General features: G+C 41.8%; 1 pseudogene; it reads left to right on the top strand.

Annotated features, from left to right (window-relative positions):
• The window catches only part of LOC148538915 (uromodulin-like), an 87,228-nt pseudogene that overhangs the window by 56,801 nt on the left and 3,131 nt on the right, over positions 1 to 27,296 (top strand).

The raw sequence follows: 27,296 nt of genomic DNA on the forward strand, positions 1-27,296 counted from the left end.
CAGATAATTTGAACTGCCGTGTAGCACACCAATTCTTCTGTAGTTTTAAAAGTTTTTGTAATTGTTTTTACTACAGTATTTTGTTATAATTTTATTAATTGCTGAGTTGGATGATGATCCAAGACTACAAATTTCCTCTCTGGTAGGGACATATTTACTAAAGTGCGGGTTTATAGAAGAGGAGCAACCAATCAGATTCTAGCTATTATCTTCTAGAATGTGCTAGATAAATAAGTAGAATCTGATTGGTTGCTATGGGCAACATCTCCACTTCTATAAACCCGCACTTTAGTAAATATACCCTATAGTGTCTAAAGGGTTTCAAAATATATCAAAGTTGGTGCTTGCTCTTATTTCAGTCTTATCCGAGGGATATGAACATAAGAGAAAAAAACTCCTGCACAGAATGAAGATTGTTAAATGCCAGAGACCAGCATTATATATACAATGTATTAGAACAGACCAGAGGACCTAATTCAGACCCACTCACGAGCGCTGAGTGCTCGCAAGTGGGTTGATGTTAGCCCAGTGCGCATGCGAAGGAGGTGGCTCCTTCGTGCACATGCGCGAACCCAGATAGCGATGGCAAAGCTGTCACTATGTTGTTTAGAGCAGAGCTGAAAAGTTAACTATAGTTACAGTATATCTGTTTTGGTGAGCCTAGCAGTGTTCTAAAGAAGGAATATAAGAATATTTTGATCAGCAGGGCCTTCTTTCCTTATGTATTGTTATATAATTATGCATTTTGTAGGTTGTAACATTGACGCTATCGACACAGTTTCCTTTTCTTCCCTGCTTGACTCACTTATCTCCCCTATCCTCTCTCTCTCCTGCCCTGACCAAGCCACTTCCCTATACAACGCCCCCCTTACTTTTGCTCTGGACTCTTTTGCTCCGGCGATCACTACTCACACTCACAGATCTACTCCTCAACCCTGGCATTCCAAATGCACCAGATACCTGCAAAAGTGTTCACGAACCGCCGAGCGACAGTGGAGAAGATCACGCTCTGAGGCAGATTTTCTCCATTTCAAATTTATGTTCTCATCCTATAGTGCTGCTCTCTCCCTCTCTAAACATGCATATTTCAAGATCCTCATCTCCTCTCAGTCCTTTAATCCCCAGCGTCTCTTCACCACTTTCAACTCCCTCCTTCGCCCACACCCTCCTCGTCTCCCCTCCTTGCTCTCTGCCCTTGACTTTGCTACATACTTTACATCTAAAATTGATTCCATATGTCAGGACATCATATCCAACCAGTCCCCTAGCTCTCCACCTCCTCCTTTCCCAGATCACCCCTCCCAATCAACTTTACCAACTCTAACATCCTTCTCCCCTGTATCTGGAGAGGAAGTCATGGCCCTCATCCGGTCCTCCCCCCCTTCCACCTCCCCCCTTGATCCTATCCCCTCCCGTCTCCTCCGCTTCCTCTCTCTTTCTGCCTGCTCCCATCTTGCCCACCTCATTAACCTCTCCCTCTCATCAGGCACTATTCCTTCTGCATTCAAGCATGCCCTTGTCTCCCCCATTCTTAAAAAACTTACCCTTGATGCTAACCTTCTTTCTAACTACCAACCCATCTCTCTCCTCCATTTTGCCTCCAAACTCCTTGAGAGGATTGTCTACAAATGACTTACCACTTTTCTTTCCTCTCACTCCCTCCTTGACCCTTTTCAGTCCGGCTTCCGTTCTCTCCACTCCACTGAAACTGCCCTCACAAAAGTCAGCAATGACATCCTTGCTGCCAAATCCAAGGGCCACTACAATCTTCTCATTCTCCTTGATCTTTCTGCTGCTTTTGACACTGCAGACCACTCTCTCCTGCTGCATATCCTTCACTCCCTTGTTCTACGTGACACTGCCCCCTCCTGGCTGTCATCCTACCTCTCTGACCGATCTTTCTCAGTTTCCTCTCATGACTCCTCTTCCCCCCCACAGAGTCTTACAGTAGGTGTACCCCAAGGTTCTGTTCTTGGGCTTCTTCTATTCTCCCTCTATACTTCCTCTCTAGGTGAACTCATCAGCTCTTTTGACCTCCATTATCATCTCTATGCTGATGATACTCAAATCTACCTTTCCTCCCCTGATCTCTCCCCCTCTCTTCTGACTCGTATCTCCAACTGTCTCTCTGCTATCTCTTCCTCAATGTCCCAGCGATTTCTTAAACTTAATATGTCTAAGACAGAGCTGATTGTCTGCCCACCCTCCCACATAACCTCACTTCCCACTATTTCTTTATCAATTGTTGGTATAACTATCTCATCTAGTCCCAAGGTGCGCTGTCTTGGAGCTATCCTGGACTCATCCCTCTCCTTCAAACCACATATCCAGAACCTCTCACAGTCCTGTCGTTTCCATCTCAAAAATATTTCTAAGATCAGACCCTATCTCACTCAGGATGCTACAAAAACCCTCATACACTCACTGGTCATCTCCAGATTGGACTACTGTAACCTCCTCCTATCTGGCCTCCCCAAATCCCATCTTTCTCCTTTCCAGTCTATCCTTAATGCTGCTGCATGGCTTATCTTCCTCTCCAAATGCTCTACATCTGCCTCCCCTCTCCTACAAGCCCTCCACTGGCTCCTCTTCCCTTTTAGAACCCAATTTAAGGTTCTCATGCTCGCTTACAAAGCCCTCACCCAATCTTCCCCCATTTACATCTCTGGTCTCATCTCCCTTCACTCTCCTCTCTGCTCTCTTCATTCAACTAATGCACGCCGCCTTTCATGCCAGCTGATTGCTTCCTCCCACTCCCGCCTCCAAGATTTAGCCCACACTGCTCCCCACCTCTGGAACTCTCTCCCACTCCCCATCAGACTCTCCACCTCTTTGCAATCCCCAAACGTGCTCTCAAGACCCATTATTTCATGAAAGCCTTCCAGCTATCATTCTAACTCCCTGATACATACACCTTCCTCGCCATCTGTGTCACCCCTGTTTGTCTTCCCCTCCCCTTTTAGAATGTAAGCTCTTATGAGCAGGGCCCTCTACCCTCTTGTACTTCTCCCTACTTTAGTTTCATCTACTTCTTACTCACTACTAGAGCATCTAACACTTGGTTGCTTATGCTCTGTTGCTTATCTGGGTGTTATGGTCACTAAAGTAGATATATAATATCCATGTCCTGGTCCTGTTTTGTATTGTTCTGTAAGTCGATTGTCTTATACTTGTTTATGTGCTTTGTAAAGCACTGCGGAACATTTGTGGTGCCATATAAATAAATGATAATAATAATAATTCATGTCAATTTGTTTCATGTCTGTACAGTATCTGTTTATACTGTTCACTTTATACCCATGTATGTATGTTGTTTACCTATGTGTGGTGTAATGGAAATCATGTGGCACCTTATACATAAAATAATAATAATAATAATAATAATAATAATAATAATAATAATATATAATGATGGCATTATCAGATTTCACTATACAATGGAGATCAGGGTGTATTCACTGACTATAGAGAACTACTCTTCCCTAAGTGTCACTCACCGGCCAGTCACATCCTCCCTTGGGCTCTGGTGGGTGGACTTGCGGCTCTGGGTACTGGGTGTCAATTGCTGGCCAGTGGGGTGGACCCTCTAGATCTGACCAGCACTATGTTAGCATTTAGGTGTGCTGCTTGCAGCTTAAATGTCTGGGAGCAGTCATCTTTTTGGAGCTCACGTTCAGTAGCTCTTGAGGTTTTCTGGACACATGACAGCTGCAACCTATAGGAATCTCTTCTAGGAAAGGTGGCCTATTAAACCTGATATTTCTGTAGCAGTGTCAGACCCATGTCTACCACTTTATTTCAAGAGGTCCTGACTGCCAAACTCCTACTCGGTTGCTGTGCTTTTTCCATCCTTGTTCCTGCAGTTCCTCTAGCGTTCTCACCATTCACTGGTCGCTCTATTTCAGTGGTTCTCAAACTCTGTCCTCAGGACTCCACAGAGGACACATTTTTCAGGTCACCTAGCAGGTGCACTGGTGTAGTCATTACTCACTGACACATTTTAAAAAAGACCACAGGTGGAGCTAATTATATCACTTGTAATTCTGTTAAGACCAAATTTAAGAACCTGTGCTCTGTTTCATCTTAAACATTCTGCACCATTGGATATGTGTCCTTCAGTAGTTCCCTGTGTTGCTTCCTGTGTGCAGCAGAATTAATTCTGACACTGGGCCTGATGCAGAGGTGGATGCAATTTTGCTATCAGACATAAGGGAGCGATTTTTTCCTACTGCTCATTCACCAAAGCTGCAAAGCTCATGTGCATGTGCAGTGATGGATTAGCAATGGTGTTCACAGAGAGGATTTATTGGCAAAGTGAGTCTCAGGTAGTCAGTGCTTGGGGGAGGTAATGGGGAGGTGGCTTAAAAATTGCAGGCGTGTCGGGAATGTTTTCTCTAATGAGCCTTTGCAAATTTGTATGCAGCTGGAGACTTAGGTGATGGACATTTTGAGACATTATAGGGTTGCTCAGTAGTTCAATGTGTGACCAATGTTTCCTATGATTTATCTTTTATACAAAAGCAGTGGATGTGAGACGCTGGAGGTGGGGATCTCTGTGCAAAAGACATCAGGCCCACTATGTTAAATGATAGGTTTTTACACCTAAATGGGTAATTGCATAAAATACAATCATATTGTATTGTGGAAAATACAAAATCCATCACATTGCACATACTGAAATTAAAACATAATACTCAACATTAATTTACTTGTAGCATAATGAGTATAAACAAATAAAATAAGAGAAATGTTACTGGTGCCCATGATGATCACCTCCCCCACTCTCAGTAGGTTACACTAGTGCAAAAGCCTGCAGACGAGCACTGTTTGTGCTGGTTTCTGAGTCAGCTTGTTTATAATGGGCTTGATTCAGGGGTGCAAGCAATGGCATTGTTAGCACAGATGACCGTTTATTTGCTACTGTGCAGGCACAAGAAAATGTGAAAACCCCTACAGCGCATGCATTCCACTGAGTGTACACTGTTTTGTATGGGAGCACTGGTATTAGGAACAGCTAGGAAAAACCATTGGCAATCCTGGGTGGTAACTGCATGGTGGCCTGTAGTGTATGCAAAATAAACTTGGGCATGTTATGGGAGCATTGCAGATGTGTCAGTGAATGCAACTGCATTCTCAGATAAGTGTGTACCCAGCTTAAGGTTGGTGCAAGGGACAATGGTCTATGTGATGATGTTGGAGTTTTCAGAACCACCGGTGGAGTTGAACCATCCATGGGCATTGAAAGTAGGTGTTCCAGGTCTTACACACTCCTTTGCATGCTAGGGGAAGACTGAACTTAGCATTTGCAGATTATTGCTCCTGCGACTCCACAAAAAGTGACAATCATGGCTGCAATAGCATGCACTCTGATTCAGGCCCAATATGTTTACCTATTGAACCAATCTAGCTTGAACTGTAGTCAACAGCCTGGGTTTTCTTGCCAAATCATTCTCTCTGATTTAGACTTAGACTTTTAAACCATCCTCATTTTCTACACTAGTGCCCACTGAGTGTGTCTCTGGCTTCCAGGGAAATGGTGACATTATTTTGACTTATTTGGGGGGTACTTGGAGACAAATACTGCCTCTCTATTGATTCCTAGCTTTGGCTTGACTCTTCCGAGTTGGGCAAAGAGTTCCAGTCATGAACACATATGGTGGACAGTGATTTCATAGCAACTAGTTGTGGTTGTAGTGTGTGTGTGAGGGAGGGAGGGGGGCTTGGTTACTGCCACAGCTTTACCCATTGCTGGAAACAATGATTTTATCTACATGTGAATCGGAAGCCCCCTTTGCTGCTGCTCCCCTTAATGACACTCATAAGAGATACAGCACAAGAATTGGATTCCACTACATCTACGTATTAAATAAGTAGATAAGTTTGAGGTAAGGGGTGGAGAGAGGAGTAAATAGAGAGTAAACTATTTCTTAAAGGGGAACCAATGTAAAATGTTTCATTAATATTATTATTATTATTGTGTGAGCTTCACATTACATCCAGTTGACAGTCAGCACTTTCTGTTTATTTAGATTCAGTTATTTATTCTTCATGTTTTTTGGAAGCACTATCCAACATGTCTCATTGACTGAGTGCAGCCTTACAGAATAATTTAATTTTATTGTTTTACCTGTGCACATGTTGGGCCATATTGGAAGCAAGTTCTTTCTGCTGATAATAAGCAGATTGTGCATGCACCTCATACAGCAATTGCTAACTGGTCATGCGCCACACCATGCATACACACATTAACAAAGGATACGAAAAAGAACAGTCCTCTACATACATGCCCAGATCACCCAACATGTGAAAGAGACATTTCTTGGAGCCAACTGGGCTGCTAGCTTTAGAATACATAGGAAATATCTATCTTTTGGGAGTGTAATGAGAATGTCATGGATGTATAGCTAGACTTCCATGCTTGTTTGAGGCATGTGTATAGAGAAGGGATGTCTGTTTCTGACAGATCTTTGTATCCAGCATGGGCTAGAGGGTGTGGTATATTAGGTTTATCATGTTGACATGCATCATGTTAAACATGATAATGTCATGATGATGTCAACAAGGTTGAAATGATGACATGGTTAGCATGTCGACAGTTACCTTGTAGACATTCATCAGTGGCTTCAGCATTGCCTTCCAGGTTCTGGTGGTCATGTATGCAGCACTTCTGGTGGAGACATCTGAGGAGTGGAGGTTCTGGTAAGTATTATTCCCCTATTTTTAATCATAATCTCTAACCCTAACTCTCCCCCTAGTGCCTATGCTTGACCCACCTCCCCTGCAGCGTAACCCTAACCTCTGCCTGCAGCCTAACCCTTAGCCTCATGGGGGCACCTTACACTAACCATGGCAATGTTGACATTTCACATGTCGACAGAGTGAACATGTAGACAGTGTGCATGTCACCATGTTGAACCATGTCAACATTCTAACCATGTCAAATTATGAGTGTCAACATGGTCACTGTCAACCATGTGACCAGATCCCAGGCTAGATGTAAGTGCCAATACTAATGATGATGGTTCTGGCTGTGGATGGGTAAAACAGTGGTCGGTGTTACCAAATGCATAAAGAAGTTTGAATACTTACATTGGCAGATTGATACTCATATTAGCATAAGGTAGTATACCGGAAGCAGTAGGATTTAAATCCCGACAGCATGTGCCCGACACAGCAGGAAATCCTGATCGCCTAGAGAGGTAAGTATAAATAATCTAATCCCCCCTAACCCTCATTTAGAGTGCCTAACCCTAATCCCCCGCCTAAAGCTAACCTCCCCTTCCCCATTGCCTAACCCTAACCTCCCCCTAGAGATGCCTAACCATAACCCCCCCTTCCTCTAGCCCAACCCAAACCTCCTGGGGGGTGCCTACCCCTAAGTCCCCCCCGGGAGCCCCAAACCTAACCCTCACCCACCCGTGGCTGTCCGCGGTGGCGCCTGGAATCCCTTTGATCGGGATGCCGGGCGCTGGTCTCCCGGTGTAGGTAAAATGACAGACATCGGGAATTTGATGCCTGTCATTTAATCCTTGCCGGGACTAAGCAGTCGGGAAGTTGGCGGTCGGTATTGCGTCCGCCGGCTTCACGACTGCTTCCCAGTATACCAGACTTCCACAGTCATCAGCATTTGTACCACTTTAGATTCAACTCAGACCCACTCTAAGCATATTCAGTACTGTTTTATTACTAAAAAAAATCTTAGAGTGCTGAAAGAAATACTGTAGTACATTAATTCCTATTGTTGATTAAAAAACATCAGGAACACAATTTTAAAATAGAATTAAAAATGTTTTCCTTTCTTTTTCTAGCCATACAAGACTTGCGTCCTGAACTGACATGTGGTAATCAGGAAATAAAAGCTTCCTTCCAGAAGTGTAATCTGCAAAAGTTCAATTTGAACATCAAAAACGTGCACCTGAGAGACAGGAGCTGTGTAGGATTTACAGATTTCCACATGACAAATACCATAACTGTGGTATCCATCTTAAAAAATGGAGTGTGCGGAAATGAGTTGGTGGTAAGTGTTTTGCATGGATTTTAAGTAATCTAAAAGCATTTGGCATACGTGAAAGCTACCACATTATGGAACAGATCACATTTTTTCACAAAACATCCCTTGATTTGAGACAACCCAAACTAATTTGCTTAATGCCTTGTTGTATCGCTCTATAACCCAAACACTACCTATAACTGTACTTGAGGACTTTTTGGATTGTCCCTCTGGGAGATCCTTGAGGGGAGGTCCAATGAGCAAGTGCAGTGAGTGTGGTGACACAAATCATGCCATCATGGCCCCGCCTCCATGCTATAATGCAGCGAATCACCACATCATGCCAGGGAAAGTGGTACCATGATGCAGCAAATCACGCAATTGAGCCCTTGCTTTCTGGACTTGCTACATGTCCAGGATTTGAGCCTTGAAATCTGACTGGGCCTTTTGCCTGTGTACCACATTAGTTTACTACTGTACAGTACCTGCTGATTTGTTACTGTTTATCTGACATGGCTGACTGTACAGTATGACTGGTCAGCTGTCAGCTGTTACAGTTGTGTGTACAGGAAAATACAGTGGAGTAGCTTTGGAAACATCAAGTTCTAAGGGAAAGAGAACACTAAAGGCTAAGACAATAACTAGTCTGGCTATAATTGCTTACTAACTGCACCACTAATGGACATTACTGTACATAATACTTATTCATTAATTAAGAGTTAAACATAGATAGTTTTGCCTAATTTCTTCCTGATTCCACATTATCTAGAATCCAAATTCCTGATGGTCACAGTTATCTGTTTTGTAGGTGAGTAGAGTAAAGTATGGGGATCAGTAATGTCTGTCCTGTGGTACTAAGTGTCCATCTAATATCCCTAGAGTTCAGTCTAATTGTATGTAATAATGCTTTGCTAATATTCTCATTAATAATAGTCCTTTCATTATACAGAACAACAAAACACATGTTACCTACAAAAATACAATTTACCTATCCATGGACTCATTATTTGGTGGACAAGATATTGCCGGTATAGATTATTCTTGTGTATACCCTCTTGACATACAGCTCTCTCTTGAAACAGCTTTTTGGCCCTTTTCAAGGTAACAATATAATAGTGTGCATGAACTATAATTAACAAGTGATATTGTTACATAACTATTAAGTGCAAAGTTCTTCTGAGAACAGGCTTCATGCAATTTGTTTCAAATAGTGTTATGTTATTGTAGCTAATGCATGCTTATATAACCTCTCCATTGTACAGCATTACTAAGTACAAAGTGAGCTTAAGAAGAAATAAATTATGCTTTAAGAACGGAGTTTATAAAATTGTGACAGATTCAGTTCAGTCGTTTTTATATAGAGATGTATGTGGACCCTTTTGGTTTTGGTTATTGTTCATTGTCATGTTTTCATTTTGCCAAAACCACCCTCATGTGTTTTGGTTTTGGATCTGGATTTTTTTAATTTATTTATAGACTTAGCTAAAGTGATGTAATATGGGCCTGTTTTTGTTCCTTCAGTATTACTAACCTCAATTTTATTTGAGACGTGGCCTTGCGGGCTCTGTTTTTCTGCAACTGAAAAGAGAAAAGGCCATAAAATAATAAAATGTTGTGGAATCCTGACAAGGGTTGCAAGAGAAGCTGGCCATAATACCCCCCACCTCTTTCCCAGTTGGATAAAAACCTCTGTAGTACATTTATGAGGTGAACCAGAGAGTATGAGTATGAGGGTACTAGCTTAGAGGCCCAAGGGCTGTACAGGGAAATGGAGGTGGAGTATGTAGTGAAAGGCAGATAAAAAATTAATGATAAATTCATTAATTAAAAAAAAAATTAGATGTGGCCTTGTATCTTCTTGTTCATATTACTAAGTAATACTAAATATGCTCCATAATTCTGTTCATTTATTTTATATTTGTGAGGCACCACATTATTTCTAGTTAAAAATTAATTGCAAATTAGTTATGTTAGAGCAATAACCAATAAAAATGTCATGAATGCCCCCCAAAAATACTGCCCATATTGAAAAAAAAAAGTGGTCCAAAGTGGAATTGTCCTTAATCTCTCCCACCCACCCTTATGTTGTATTAGAAAGGGCATGCACAGTTTAGCAAACCAAGCAATAGAGAATGTCACTTTTGTGGCTAAAGTGCTTGGTTTGTTTGGGCCCCCACAAAACAAGCTACCAATGGGTTTAAGGCAGATAACAGCATTGTTAATCATCTCTACACTGGGAAAAATTCATTATCATCCTCATACGTCTCACCCTCATCAGTGTTAACATTATCATTACACAATATTAGCTCATCCCCACTGGAATCCACCATTACAGAAGTCTCTGTACTTCATTGAAATTGGTGACAAAGGTCTTTCTCATAGAAATTGTAGTTCATGAACCACTTTTTGAGGAAGTATCCTTCTACATCAATCACTAACAAGGTTCCCGGCTGTGCTAAACACTCTAGAGGGTGGGCAGCTAAGGTACATCACAGATAGTTTGTACAAGGGACTCCAAATTGCCTTTTTTCCTCCCTGTATTCAAAAGGACTGTGACATGATAATTTGTAAGATAATACAAAGGAACATAGACATCTGCACACAATAATATTATGGATAACCCTCCAATGATTTGATAGGTGAGGGGTGCTGCCAAGAGACAAATACACGTATATATTCAAAAAACCCCAAGAAGGGGGAAAGAAAAAGTTGTCTACAGTATGGCGCACAGAAATGTATATAGAAAATAAAAATCTATCTTTATTGGATATACATTAAAATGCCCCAACATGGGACATAGCCAGCGAAATAGAGGTTAAAAGTAGAACAAATAATAATATAAAGAATGTGAAGATAACTGAAATATGTGAGAAATAAAAATTAAATAAATCCCTTGCTGTGTGACTGTATTATTATTCCTGAGTCATTATATGGGTGAAACTCAGAGTCAAGCTGTCACATATACATGCAGGTTTTGATTGTAAATAATTTTAATTGGATATAAGGTAAGTGAAAAAAATCTTTATGTCTTTGTCCTGATGTACAGGCAAATTGAGAAATCTCAATTATTATGTTATGGAAGATTTTATTATTCACTTACTATCTCAACATAATATTTTATCCAATTAATGCATTAATTGGATAAAATATTATGCTGAGATAGTAAGTGAATTTGCAGGAGAAACTGTAGAAGGAGACATTGTCATGTCATATGCCATTTGAGCATACAATTTGCTGGCAAGGAGCTATTTACATCTCTTAAGATCTGTGTCAGTTGGAAATAAAGACATTACGTATGACTTAAACCTAGGATTATACATGGTTGCCAAAAAGTACAGTAGTGATCCAATTGCAAGATCTTGACAACCCTTTGGTCTTGGCAAAGCTAGTTAAGTAAAGTAACTAGTATCTAATGAAGGGAATTCAGACACTGCCAGCTTGAGTTAGGTCATTACCTTAATAAAATTACTAGAAAAGCAGCTAGAGAAACTTAAAGAATGAGATGAAACAAAGTGATCCGCTAAGTATATTGGTCTTGTAGATCTGTAGAACTTTATAGGGTTTTGTAACCCGTTTTTTTACATATATTTTAATATATGTGTTATAATAATGAATATTTATATACAATTACTAGGGAAATTGTTATGGATTTATGTACTGAGGAATATAAGGAGCTAGTGAGCTATGATTGGAGGAAATGTCAGATGACCATGTATTATGGGTATATAAGGTCGACATGGTATGATCGTCTCTGCACCCTGAGGAAGGAAGTTATTCCAAAATGCGTTGGTGTTTAGAGGACCCCTGAGGTATTGGTTCCACTTCTGTTTGATGGTATTTAAGCTCTACTGTTCCATCCTGAGGACCTTCCAGCCCTACTGAGTTCCCGGGTACAGTGGGGTGAGGAGAGGTGTTTTTTCTATCCTTTTTTCCTTTGTTTGAGCCTTAAGGAATAGAGTGGAGCATACCATATTGACCAACAGGGGGATTGCATTTTTATTTGTACATTTTTTATCATTTGTATGAGAATAAAACCTGTATGGAAATTTGTTGGAAACTTACGAACTATTGGTGTTGTGGATTTCATACCTTGAATACCTGGGGATAAAAGAAACTGTTCTGTGCATATAGGGATTTATATCCCAGGTGAGTGTGATTCTTTAAGAGTGTTAAAACTTTTATTCTCTGGAAGGAAGAACAAGGGGCAATTAATGAAACCTTTATATGAACGTATCTCACCAAAATAGAGTGAGTCCAGAGGTTTCTAATGTAAAACACAGTGAAAGAAATAAGACCAACTGTTGGACAATACAGTCATGTATTCTTTTGTTTGAGCAGTACCATTTGTCCACATATTCGCTATTATGTGGATAGTGGGTACAATGGCATTTTCTAGGCCAAGAACTAGTTTTATTTTATCGTCTCGGTTCTTGGAATTGCTGTTCTTGTAAAATGGAATTGAAATGGAATTTGGTGGCAGGAACACAGGACCACAATTAACTGTCTAAAACCAGATGTGTTGATGGCAGATATTGGACGCAGATCTAATGCTATCTTAACAATCATAGCTTCAGTGATCCGGTATGCAGCTACATTTTGCCTTTAAAATTTATGCTGCTTTAAAAATATGGGACCCTTGCATGAATTCCCGCAGCGGTGCAAGCTTGCACACTATTAATTAAGTCCCATTGATTTAAAGTGAGAAAGTGTTGCATGTGAGGTTTCAGAAGATGCCTGGCCCCAGCATTCGAGTACCACCACTTGCAAAGGAAGGCCATGGCCTGAGCCTTACTTGCCACTGCCTGTGTTGTATGTAATGTTGGCAATTGAAATTTTTTTTGGCAGTAATTTTTCCCTTCTTATTAGAAGTGATGATTTCTTTAACATTGTGAAATATTGTTTAGATTTCAGATGCCCTTTTTTAAACTTTATTTCCTCTAGACCACCTTTAGCATATTTTGAATTACTACCATGACTTCTGGCAGCAATCTCAGCACCCGTACTGGGTTGCTGCTCCTGCTCTTCTATCGACTAATCTATATCAATTCACAGTGCCCCTAGTATAAGAGTGGCACACTCATGATGTTATATTTTTTAGCACACAGGTGTTATCATTTACATTTTTTATAATAGTGCCTAAACACAACAAACTGCCTTATATCACCCATAGTAATGGTGGCACCCTAATGACAATATCTTGACAATATCTTTTTTAATAAACAAGTTTTATATTATTAAAATATTTTAACACTGTCAAAATCCCTGAACACACAACAAACTGCCTCACAGCAACCCCAATATAAGCCGAGTGGCACCCTAATAATGATATGATATTTTTTAACACTAAAGTTTTATATTATTAAAAAATTTTTTTAAAGTGCCTGAAGGCCCTGAACACAAAATAAACTACCTCACAGTGCCCCTAGTATAAGCCAGGTGGCCCCCAAATACTGACATTTTATTTTTTAACACACAAGTTTTACTGTATATTAATCAAAAATATTAACAGTGCCCAAACACACAACAAACTCCCTTACAGTGCCCCTAGTATACGCCGGGTGGAACACTAATAATGACATTTTATTTTTTAACATACATGCGGACTCGCAAAATTCCCATTAAATCTCCTTATCCTACCGCTTCACAATTCCGGGGGTGTGTGGGGCTACCTGAAAAATGGGGAGCCTCCTGCAACTCTCGGGAGTGAAGGCAAGTATGCTCTATTTTATATTACTTTTTCATTGTCTGAAGGCCCTGAACACACAACAAACTGCATCACAGCACCCGTAGTATATGCCAGATAGCACCCTAATAATTACATTATATATTTTAACACACAAGTTTTATATAATTAAGTGCTACAGTCCACTCCTATGGCGTTTATTGTGCTTCACAGTGCTGCAGCAGCACACAGTGCCTCTACAGTGCCCCTGTAACACAGTGCTCCTAATGTTTTGTTTTTTTCAGAAAAAAGTACCCCAGAAGGCTTTATTTAGTAACAAACAAACAAACAACACAGTGCTGCAGTCCACTACTATGGCATTTGTTTGTGCCTCACAGAGTGCTGCAGCTAGCTTACAGTATACAGTACCCCTGTCTTAACACAACAGTGCTCTTAATCGTTTTAGTTTTTTGCATACAAAGTGCCCCTATACTACCCACACTCTCTCCCTCCAGTCTCCAGTATGAAATGGCAACGGATCATGAGGGAGGGAGTTTAATAAGCAATCCAAAACAAGCGAGATCCAACACTGGAATGATAACATTTTGCCTTGTTTTGTGATCCCAAAACGAAGGGAGGACCTGAGCCCCTGCTTGGTTTGTCTCATAACCCCTAAATTCAGGTGCATTTGGATTCCAGGAATCAAACCCACACATCTCTAATTTCATATGATAAAAAGCTGTGAATACTGGCTTGTAATTGTTTGTTCTGGTTGCTGAACATTTGGAGGTACAGTAGTTTGCTGAAAAATGTGACTCAAATAATCTCAGCCTACTTGTAGTTCCATTGAAACTAACATTGCATATTTTCTTTTACACATTTTATATCAAAGTACTGTATACACCAGAAATGACCAAAAATCGACTGCCAATATTTTATAATATAAAGTTACCAAACAGCAAGGCTTTTATAGCACTTGTTCTACAATGGAGTAACTTGTTCTCTGGTAAGAAACTACTTTCTGTAGCAGCCACATTCGGCATCTACACCAATACATGTTTGCTCCACACATGTAATAGATCAGCTATATAGCCACAGATTGCTTTAGTAGCCTGTGCCCCACAATGGTTACAAAATGTGTAAGAGTTTTGTGACCCCCATCCAAATGTAACGCTATGGCCCAAGAGAAACTGGTTCCCAGCGTACAGTAAACATTTCATATCAAGCCACGAGTTATATGTAACATGTAATATATTGTAATTTCTTTACACCAGCCGTGTGTTATACAGTTACACTATTGCTGATCGCACTACAAACGTGTGCACACATCGCTCCATGCGATTCCCCATGCCTGCATACACTACAGTACGCTACGACGCACGCTGTGATCGCACCAAGTGTTCCTATGAAGGCGCGGGTGCGAACGCAGTGCACTTATCGGCTCGCGGGCACATGTCTTACGCCGTGCATGGCGCGATTTGCCACGCCAGTGGCCAGGATGTAGCTGGGCATATCTGTATGTACGTATACTATATTTTGAATGTATTAAATTGAATTAATCTGACAACCAGCTCTTGTTCTTTTTTTCTTTGTTCATTTCTAACTAGCGGGTTCAGTAATCCCTCATTTAGAAGCTGCAGGTAGTCAGATCTATATATATTTAAATAAGATCAGCACCTAGATTTGTGAGCTTTAGTTGTACAATGTATGTGACATTCTCGACACTCCCACACTTATATACATAAAATAACCTTCTAAAATCAATGACCATTAGATGCTGATTTTCTTTTTTGCAAATTGACTTTAACTAACTTCAACTGTTTGCTATAGTTCCACCATTCAGTGATCTATTCACAAACCATTAAGACATTTTTCACACAGCACTAAGAAATGTTTGATCATGACATAGTCTAACAGAGACCTTATGTATCACTACAGCTCAGTTGATGTTAGTGTGGAAGGCACAGGACAGTTATTGGCAACTATTGCTCTCTATGAAGACTCAAGCTACAAGATACCCTATGAGGGCTCTCAGATTTTACTGACATCCAAATCCATCTTGTATACTGGAATCCTTCTAAAATCAGCTGATAACGCTTACTATTCTGTAGTGATGAAAAACTGCTATGCTACACCTTCAGAAGACTCATCTACCTCTGAAAAATACTATTTTATAAGAAATGGGTAAGTCACAGAAAAGTCTGATTTATTTAAAGGTGTCTAAGAAGTACATTTAGGAGGAATACAATTAGCCACGGTAATGTACCGTGGCTAATTGATCCCTGGGGCTATTCAATTAGCCCTGAAGCCTGCGGTCATCTGGGATTCTATCACCAGCCTGAGGCAGGCAAAAAAAAATCCCAATAATCAGCCCAGTTATCGCGATCACAGCTGCGAAAACACAAAGGTCTGTGACCTTTTCACAGATTCTATGTGTTTTCCCCTGAAAATAGCTTTTCGGGCTAATTAAATAGCAGGGGGAAAAAACATTACAAAAAAGTGAAATAAAATCACAAAAAACTCCCATTTTATACACCAGATAAAATATTGGGGCTAATTGAATTCTGCCCTTGATATTCTAAAAAGTACACTAGTGGAATTAATTCTGGACACTTTTAGGAAATGTAGAAAATTTTGCGTTTAGTCATTATTTTTACATTATAATCACTTCGAATTTATATTCCAATCAAAGTATATTTGAGTATAATCATTACTATTTATTTTTAAGTTGTCATTTGTCAAATTTCCAGTGAAAAATTCAGTAAAACCACAGTTTTACAGGTATGCTTTTATTATGGAAAAAAAATTGCAATTTCAGCAATACACAAAATTTATATTTTGTTGGATAGCCTCTGTTTTTAAGAACAGATTTGAATCGTCGAAGCATTGAGTGAACCAGATGCCTCAGATCTTCAGGTGAAATCATGTGGTACTAGGCCTGGATTATGGCTTCAATCAGCTCTCTCTTGTTGCTTGGATTTTTTCATGATACCATCACTTTAAGCCCTGACCAAAGATTTTATATTGGATTTAAATCCAGACTATTTCCTGGCCAAGGCAAGACAATGATTTGGTGATCACCGAACCACTTCATGGAACTGTTGGCGGTGTGGCATGGCACTCCATCCTACTGAAAGATACATTTCCGTGGGTCACCTTCGAACAAATCCTCGATTGTGGGCAACAGTTTCGCCTCCAGCACTGCTTCTTGATACTTTTTGGCATTGATATTGCCATCAATGACAGCCAAACATCCCACACCATGGCTGGCCATGCTGCCCCACACCATCACACTCACTGGGTGCTTCATAGTTGCCATGGTGCACTCGGGCAAAAGATCGTCCCCAGGCCAACGCCGAACAAATTTCACTCCATCACTCCTGATTTTGGTCTCGTCACTCCAAATAATCTTGTCCCAGTATTCTTCTGTCCACTCCATGTGTGCCAGAGTCCAATCTGTATGTTTCTGCCTCTGTTTCTTGTTAAGGTACGGCTTCTTTCTCGGGGTCCTAGCTGGCAAACTATTGTCACAAAGTTTTTCATATGGTTTGGTCACAAACTTGGACACGACATGTTTTCATTATGTTGTTGATGGCTTTTGCAGACCTTCAACGGTCCTGCAGGGCCAGGTGACAGATTCAGCGCTCATCTTGTTTTGTAAGCGTGGGCTTTCTCCCAGTAATTGTGGCTTATTTTGTCGATCCACTGCTCGCAACACTTATGCAGAGTTTCCTTACACCTGACTTCGTTGCCCCACCGTCCAACCTCTTTGCAATTTCTTCGTAGTTATACCCTTCTTCACGAAGCATCATGGCTTTGCCTCTCTTCCCAGGCGACCAGTCAACACGTTTTGAGGTATTCAGAGCCATTTTAGTTGTTAGTCACACTTTGAATAGAGCTGCAACTAGCTTTGAGGATTGATTGTAAAGGCTGCCACAGTCTGGATTAATTGAGTCCTCTCTCTGATAAATCATGTTAAAACTTTAAGTAGAAACCATCATAGATTAAAATAAAAACATTACAGTATTGATTTGGTATAGCAGAATATGAATGTTCTGCATAAATATCAAATAAAAATGTTTTTTATTGAAAGTGTCCAGAATTAATTCTACTACTGTATTATACAAATTACTGTACTATCTCTTTCCTTTTACAATTTTCCATTATTGTAAATTGTTTAGTACTTGTAGTCAGTGGTAAAGTCAGGAGGGGTGCAGGCATAATAACCACTCTGCCAGCTGAAAAGTGGTGCCTAATCGTTCCCAACATTGCTCAGATACTGAGTTCCTGGCAACATTGCAGACTTGATGTAATTATGTTGCAACGTTGCCAGTCAGAGACTGGTAGAGTCGCTAACATCAGCACTGCAGAGGACTGGAGGGGGCTGCAGAGCTGAGGCAGACATGACTGGAAAATGGCTAGCATGAAATAAGTTACAGATGTGTCCTCATACACTGTTGCTCAAGTCGCTGCAAATAGCCCCGCTCGGCGTGACTGGTTCTGTGTAACTTGACCACACTGAGGCCCCCATTTATCAATGAAGGTAAACACCAGCGCAATTTTTCATGTAGTATCACTGTGACACAAATGAAAAATTCACTGGTATTTACTAATACTTATCCCTCCGGTGAGGTCCAGCGAAGTCTTTTTCCTGGGCGAGGTCCTCCACTTGGCTGCTGGCAGCCTAACGCTGCCAGCGACGGTGGTCTTGTGAAATGCACATGCGTGGAAGTCCATCTGCGCATGTGCATGACACTGGAACCCAGCAAGTGCCTTGAAGGCTTCGCTGAAGCCTAAAAAGGCAGCATCAAGTTCCCATTGCCGGCAAAGTGATGCTGTGACAAACAGTGGTAACTTTAGATTACCACTGTTTGTTAAATCCAGACACAATGACATAACCACTTTAGTGAGCGCTAAATGGGTTACGCTTTATTGATAAATGGGGACCTGAGTGTCTTTCTCTCTAGAGCTATATGTCTTATTTGCATCATTAAAACAACTGGGAGCGACAAATCTACTTTGCTGGATTACACTGATCAATTTGAATTGTGCAGTTAGTACATCTGTGTGCGACTGAATCCGAAGCCATATAAGAAAGGCTCTAATCCAGCGGCCACAGCTTTTCTTATGCCAAGTTCCATTGTGCTTCATCTGCAACTTTGTATGTATTTATTCATGCACAGTTAAAGTCACAGCCCAGCGTCTCTACTACACTGGGAGCAGGTTTTCAATGAGTCTGCAATGTAAATAAGATGCAAATTTTTAAGAAAGCTATGGTACACTACTCCTCTCAGGATGTCTCAGTCACTCTGGGCATCCTGTGCCATATGACTTATAGATGCTATGTGTACGAGGACACATCTTGTAACGTGTATGTGTATGTGTGTTTATGTGGGGAGGTGGTGTTGAGAGCACTGCACAAAACTGGGGTGGGGAGAGTGGACAATGCAAAACATGCATTGAGGTGGCAGCACAGTACAGAACATACAGATGGGGGTGTGGGAGCAGAATATAAAAATATAGAAATGGAGGGGTGCACTAAAGTACATACATATGAGGGTAGGGGAAGGGCATATTTTTTGTTGCCATGGATTTAGAACATAATACACATCAAACAGTTTAGGTAGGGGGAGCACAATACAGGATAAAAAGATGGGTGAGCACAATACAGATGGGGAACAATATTGGACATATATATTAGGAGGGGCAAAACAGATCATACAGATTAGGGGGCAAGTGGGGTGTCTGATAGGCTTTACAAGAGGCATGTGGGAAACACCTGGGAATAGTGTGTCTATTTTTCCATGTTCACTCCCCCTCATGTCAAAAGCTTGTTACACCACTGCTTGTAGTGACCACAGTCAGTATCACGTGTAAGTGTATTCAAATTCTGATTCAAGCAATTACAGTATCTCATTGTTGTTGGACATTGTTGTTTTACAGCTGCCCCAGCAAGCAGGACTCCACTATTACTGTGATTGAAAATGGAAACTCTCTGTCTCTGCTCCCCAGTCACACTTCTGCCAGCTGTATGAGCTGCCACCCCATCAGGGCTAAGCTGAGAGCTCCGATCATGTTAAGACTGCAAGAGCAGAGGTGTGTCTGACTAGACTTGGAATGCATGCCCCTAGGCATTTGCCGAACTTGTCTATGCCTAGGGCCGGCTCTGGTTACATTGTAACATCAGTGGAGATTATGAGCAAACAAGCTAACAATTTAGAGACGCGGGGTACACAGTAGCTGTTACCTAGAATCTATATTTTTCTAGTTCTTTTTCCAGACAGATGGTGATTGCAGGTGCTAATTCCAAGCTCTTTAGAGTTGATGATTGAAGATACAGCATTATTTGCTGACTCCAGTGTTAGTTTCTGGTGCATCTGTTGATTATAATTAAATTAGATTGTAAGCTCCATTGGAGGAGGAACTGATCAAAATACAGGTCTGCAATTGTCTCCAATTGCTTAGTGCTTCAAAGTATGTTGCACTTCACCCCAACTTGTGGTAGGGTATATCTCTTTTTATCAGTTCCAGCTTGAAAACAATATTCATTTCTGTGGACAGCCACTCATCACCAGTTACAGAAAGCATTATCATTACAGTTGCATGGATGACAATTATTTTAGATGAATAGCAAAACTACTTCAACTCTAATTTATTTATCAATACAGTTACAGAAATCACCACATTATAAGAGTATGCAAAACATATTACCACACAAAGTGGCACATATACATGCTTTGCTGGTGTCTCATCTCTCTACTATACATGCTGGGTACTAGGACCCAAACTCAGAGTCATACACGACTTCCGAACTTATGACATCACCACTGGGCTGTGACATTTGTGTAGCTGGCGCCATATTTACTGTGTAGAGTGACTCAGTGCCGAGTGTATGCAGAGTACTTTGCTTCTGAGGTGAGACACCTAAATATCACTGAAAACCCCTGCAACACCACTATTCTGTTTACCACTGAAATGGCTGTGTTCAGAGCCATCTTAACATGTTGTTAGCCATTGTAGTCTATTGGCTAGATATTGCAGATTTTACCAGGAGAGGAATCCCTCCCAGGTATAGTAATACCCACTTGAGCATTTGTGGTCTGATCACTGCGCATGTGCAGTAGGCAGCCAGGGGTCATGCAGTATAAAGTAAAGTGGTCGCTGATGGGATCATTAAACGTTACACATCGCAGGAATGGGCTTCTTTCAGAGCCAATGTCCCTGGATGTGTTTCATAATATATCTCTGCTTTATTAATAAATATCTCTCCGGTTATTAATAAATGTGCCCCTTAATGGCTTGGCTGGCTTTGGTGTGTCTCTAATAGCTACCCCAGCCAAGGGATATATTCCTAAGAGCATTTAGAGGCACATTTATTAATAACCGGGTCTTTGGCCCAAAAATGTACATTTCTTATTGCTGCTATTTGCAATGATAAGACACTATGGGCCTGATTCAGAGCCGTTCGCTATTTGCGGTCGTTCGTTCAAAAACAAGGGGTGGCTATTCAAATGATCAGTTCGCAAATTGCAGTCTGTTCACACCTCTAAGTCTGAATGAGCGAGCAAAACATACGCTCGTTTATTTGTTAAAAACGCCCCCTGGCCGCACGCACCATACGTCATGTCCGCTATTTATTAGATTAATCGAGTACATCGACCAGCGTATGAACTGCTCGCTATTCTTTTGGTTGGTTTTTGCTACCACAATCTTGCGAGCAGTTCTGGCTATAAAATAACCCAGTGACGTGGTCAATGACGCTGCTGTATTAATTATGCACACCCATAAAACGCCCGTTTTGACCTTTAAGCACGCCTGCGTTCGGATCTCCACTCCCCATTTTCAAGCACCTTCCCCTGTTACCACCCACATACGCCTCATTCTGTCACTCAAAATAGCAGGCATTCGCTATATTGCGAGCACATGAATTTCGGCCGCACTGACTGGTTTGCGCATGCGTATAACGATCCGTACGCATGCGCAGATGTGCGAACATCGCTCGGAACGAGCGTACTGCCGCTAGCGAGTGGCTCTGAATGAGGGCCTATGTACTGCAGAGATATATTAAGAAACACATCCAGGGACATTTTGTTTATGCTTCCACATGGACAGGCCCGCACTAGGGGGGCCTTAGGGGCATGAGACCTGAGCGCCATATATGAGGAGGTGCTGCACCAACACCAGGACCAGATTAAAGGAGTGGAGGTGCACTGGGACAAAGTACTCTTGGGCTTCCCTCTCTGTGAGTGAGCTGCAATCGTTGTGTGTGTGCACGGCTGCTGCCTTCCATCTGCCACTGTTGCTGGGGATGCAATAATGCAAAGACCATGCAGCCGCCACCACCACCAGATGCTGCACCCGTCCCACTGCGGCCAGGTAACAGCACAGCCAGCCACCCACCCCACCATGGCTCTGCCCTAAATACACAACTCACAACTCTCAGTGCTGTCACTGGGCCTGATTCACTACTGTACACAACTGCATATGCAATAACGATTATGCACGCAGTGTAACTGCACTAGCGCATGCAGGGGGGGTTTCTGAGAAACCCCCCCTGATGAACCTAATTTTTTTTTCACAAGGACGGAGACAATCCTGTTTCCATCTCTGCACCAGCCACGGGCAATCCACGTACAGGCTGCGCTTCGTACTTCCCTTAAGTGGCTGCGCTCCCTCCCATGCCTTTCCTAGAACTGCGGATGATGCGATATGAGCTTCTGCAAATGCGCAGATGCTCATTTAAGCCAGAGCCGCACTGACAGCTGTGTACCTTGGACGGCCCCAAAGCAAATGATCCACTGGCAGCTAGAGCAGTGAAGGGCCGGCCGGGCATCATACAATTTGGGGGCTGAGGCCGGCCTGTAGTTGTACGGCATTGCATCACACATGCTGGCACCTCCTCAGGGGTCACCAGCCTACCAATCACCGGGCTCAGAGTGGGCTGCATGGATCAGCCCTCCTCTTCCTTCTGCTCAGCTGTGATTGCCTGTGGCTGCGCCTCCTCTGCGTCCAGTCCTCACCACACTGACTGTGTCCCAGCTCCCCTGCTCTTTTCACAGACAGACAAGGTAGGGGGAAACTGTTTATACCTGCACATGGGAGATGGTTTAATTGCAGGAGGTCATGGGCTGAAACAGGCAAACACTCAAAGCACCCATGTTATATCCTTACAGAACCATTAGAAATAAATAATAAAAAAACAGCTATTGAAATATGTATATGTATACACACAGTGTTTATATATAGATATATATATATATATATATATATATATATATAGAAACCCCCCTTTAAAAATCCTGCATTTGCCCCTGAACTGTGTTAGTATACTAATTCATTGTGATCGCTATTCCCTCGCAGCACAACATATGGATGCCCATTTTACTTACCACACATTCGTAATGTTTAGAAAGACAGCAAAACCATTGGTACAATTGAGTACAATCGCAGCCTCACACACTTGCGATCAGGCCTCAGCAGAGCCGGTCCTAACCAAATTAGTGCCCGAGGCAAGATTTTGGGTGGTGCCCCCCTCCCTGTGGGATCCTGAAAAGGGGTGTCACGGAAGGGGCCCTCACCCAGCATAGCAACCCCTAATCCCAGCAAAGCACGGTATCAGCACCCACCCTCATCCACCACCCCTATTCCAGGAGAGCACCACAGCACCTGGGCCCTTTCCCAGTTCCAAACCTTCTTTACTTGAGTACAGCCAGCAGAGCTGTCCAACTCAAAGTAAAGCAAGCTGCAGCTTTTCCGACTCAGGCTGGTAGGCCACAGCTGTGTGTAATGATTACTGGAGTCAGAGCCCAGAGCTATAAGGTGTGACTCACTACTCCGAGCTCCGCAAAAGCCCATGGTGCAGCAGCCCTCCTGTTACCTTTACTTAAAGTCCTGAATGAGCCTCTGCCCATACACAGAAGCTCATTCTGATTGTGTGATGCCTCAGAGCTGGCCCGGAGGTAACCATTAGCCGCCATCCAGGCTCTCCGTCCCATCAAACTGCCACCAGCTGTTCTGCTGTTGCCCGCTCACGGTTTGCTGCTGCCAGGATGGACAGGAGGTGTCAGCTGAGATCCGATCGTGGATGCTGTGCAGTGGCAGTAGTAGCTGCCAGATTTTCTGCCCAGCTGGCAGCAGGTGTCCTGGCCGTGCCTGCTCGGAAACTCCACCTTCCCTAGGAAGGCTTGGATGCCCCTAGGCATTCCAAATGCCTCAGGCATTTGCTTAGTTTGTTTATGCCTAGGGCTGGCTCTGGGCCTCAGGCTGTGAAGGCCATTGTGGATAATGTATGCACACTCCTGCAACGGCATTGAAATGAACTGGCACGCCTGTGTTTGCCCAACCACCCCCCCCATTACCACCCACAAACGGCACTTCCTGTCAATCACTCTGCGATGGGTCTGCATAGTCACTGTGATCGCAGTCCCGATCGCAATAGCTAGATTGCGCATGCACAGTGCGATGCATACACATGCGCAGAACACAACAATCAGCTGATTGTGAAGAAAATCAGGCCCACTGAGTGCTGTGACTGTCATGCATTATTGCATAAAAGTACAAAAAGATTTTGACCTTGATACATAATGCTGCCTTGCCAGGTAATGCTGAATAAACCACAAAGGGCTGGTGCAGCTTATAGCAAAGTTTCCTGGAGACTGACCATGTTTACATATAAATATTCTTTGCTCTTTTCTATTCCTTGCTATACCTGCTAGGTCAGTATTGTATTTCCAAATAATCCACCCTCTCAATCTAAAGTGGATATGTATCAAGCCCCGAAGAGAGATAAAGTAGAGAGGTTGCCCAAAACAACCAATTAACATCTAACTGTCATTTCTTTTGATCATGCTAGATAACAGACAGAAGCTGATTGGTTGTTTTTGACAACTTTATCTCTAAAGTGATACACCTCCCTCCAAAGTGTCTTGGCCAGTCATGGTTTGTCTCTGATAGCTAACCTAACCATGTGGTTCTCTCTTGGGAGCTCTTATCACTGTGAAACATATCAATATCTATTGTGTGCATGGGTTATGGTCATCAATATACATCCTACCAAACATTGTTATTAAGAAACCTATACATTTGAATCTCTTAATAATGATGAGAGGGGGTCCCAGGTGGACTTAAGGTGGTCATACACAGTGAGATTCAAAGTTGGTAACATCAGTTGTACGAATTCCCTTGACATTTTTCCCTTGAATTTCTTCGTAAGATGTGCTCAAATGGTGTACGATTGATCATTAAGATCATAAGTGAATCAGGTTGTACTCAACAGATCTTAGGTCTCTCTGCAAAACCATTTGATCTGCAATCCAACTAGACGACGGCGGGGATGCGCATCGGGGTCGCAGAAAACACAAAATACACATATTTTCATAATATTGGTCTGTCCAACCTGTAGAAACTGCACAAATTGTGTGAAAAATCGTCCTGTGTATGGCCAGCATTAGGTTGGTTCTGTTGAAAACAATTTTCTCCATATCACTACATAAATAAAGGAGATTAATTTAATTTTTTTTTTTTACTGTTCCTCAATTTTAATATAGAAGGAGCACAGTCCTTTTACATGAACAGTGGGCCTTATTCAGACCCGCTCGCAAGCGCTATGCGCTCGCGAGTGGGTCGATGTTTGGCCACTGCGCATGCACACCCCGGAGCTGGCTCCGATGTGCGCAAGCATGAGACCTGGCTAGCTTCGTCGCTCCGGGTCTCGCACCAAAAGGGGGCGGCTGTCGATGTTGATCGACAGCTCGCACCGTTTTGGAGGTGGGCAGGGGGGGTGGCTGGCCAAACGGAGGCGTTCCCGATGGAACGCCTGCCATTTGGGTATGGCCCCACTGACATCACGAGTGATGTCAGTGGTGAGCTTCTAGCTGTATTAAGAGCCAGAAGCTCACTGGGCTTGCGGGAGTGAGACCCTACCGCAAGGGTCTCGTCGCAAGCCCTGATGGTCACGATGGTCAAGACCGTCATGATCTTCACATGGCCGCTTGCAATAGCTGTGGGTGGTCCCCCACAGCTATGCGAGCGGCCAGGTGGCCGCACAAAAAGAAAAAACGCCCTGATTCAGAGCGAGCGCTCTTTCAGAGTGGCTCTGAATCAGGCCCAGTGTGTTTAATAATCTGTCACTTAAGGCGGGTATCCACTACCCAATTAAAATGAGCAATTGAATGATAACGATATCATTATCGTCCAGTCGTTTATTAAATTTGTCGCAAGTGGGCTATGAAAATGTCGAAAACAACCAGCAATGTGCACTCCCGCTGGTCATTTTTGACATCTATCATCGCCCGAACATGGTGGTCATTCTGCCAATAATGACAGATTGGCCATGTTTGGTGATGAGGGAGGGTGCCTACACTGAACGACTAATCGTTCTGTGTAGGCACAGCACAGACTGTGAAATGACTGCATGATTACAATGTCGTAATCGTGCAGTCATTTTACAGTCTGCTAGTGGATGTGCCTCATTACACATAGATTTGTAACCAAGTTTATATAGTGTAGTCTGTGTGTTTTTTTTACATGTGGAAATATCATAGCTACCTCATCAAAAGACCTTTCATGTGAAGTACAATATGTAATGCCATATTGTATGCAGAACTTTGAAAATACGTAACGGTATAGTATAGTTTAGAACATTATGCACATACACAGTATACACCTGTGGGATATGGAAACAAAAATCTAACTAATTCTGTTCTGCTAGAAACTCTAAAATATGTTATACTTTAAATGAAACATTAAAGTGAACCCCAAACTAGGATATGTAAATGGTGTTATAATATATATATATATATATATATATATATATATATAGATACATATATATATATATATATATATATATATAGATGGGTTTTCCTGAATTCACAATCATTCTGCACTGGAATGAGGGCTCTCAGTGCTAACAATGGAGCTGCAGATAAAACTTTGTCTTTAGGGCCTATAGTTAAACAAGGTATGTTTACTTATTTTTTATTTTTTAACAAAAATCATAACATAATTAATAACACAAAAATATATCTGTTTCGATACAATATTTAATGCCAACATTTCAAAATAAATACCAGGGACAATTTATTGCTGAATTTAAACAAGTAATATGAGATACTATCTAGTGTATCTAACAATACAATCTCCATTACTAAAGATGTGCATAGACCCCCATGTTTTGGTTTTGGTTCTAAATCATCATCATGATTTTGTTTGTTTGTGCAAAACCAAACTCAAATTTGTGGTTTTAGGTTTGGATCTGAATTTCTTTAAAAATTTATTAAAACAGCTAAAATCATGTAATGTGGACCTGTTTTTGTTCAAACAATCTTATTAACATCAATAAGATTGCATGAACAAAAACAGGTCCACATTACATGATTTTAGCTGTTTTTATAAATTTTATACAAGATTAATTTCCAATAATTTCCAGTCATTTTTGAGTATCTCACAGTACACAATATTATTTTCACAAATATTGTTAATATTTTCACGATATTGGCCAAAGGCTGGCCGATTAAAGTAAATGACAGAGCATCAGCACAAACTCATTGCGGTTTAAAAGAATATAGCACATCTATGAAACATTGCGGCACAGCGGTGGCAGACAGGATGGCAGCAGAAAAAACGATACCACCCTATAGAATG

This window comes from Taudactylus pleione, unplaced genomic scaffold (genome assembly GCF_031769625.1).
Source record: "Taudactylus pleione unplaced genomic scaffold, aTauple2 ptg000032l, whole genome shotgun sequence".
NCBI classification, from domain to species: domain Eukaryota; kingdom Metazoa; phylum Chordata; class Amphibia; order Anura; family Myobatrachidae; genus Taudactylus; species Taudactylus pleione.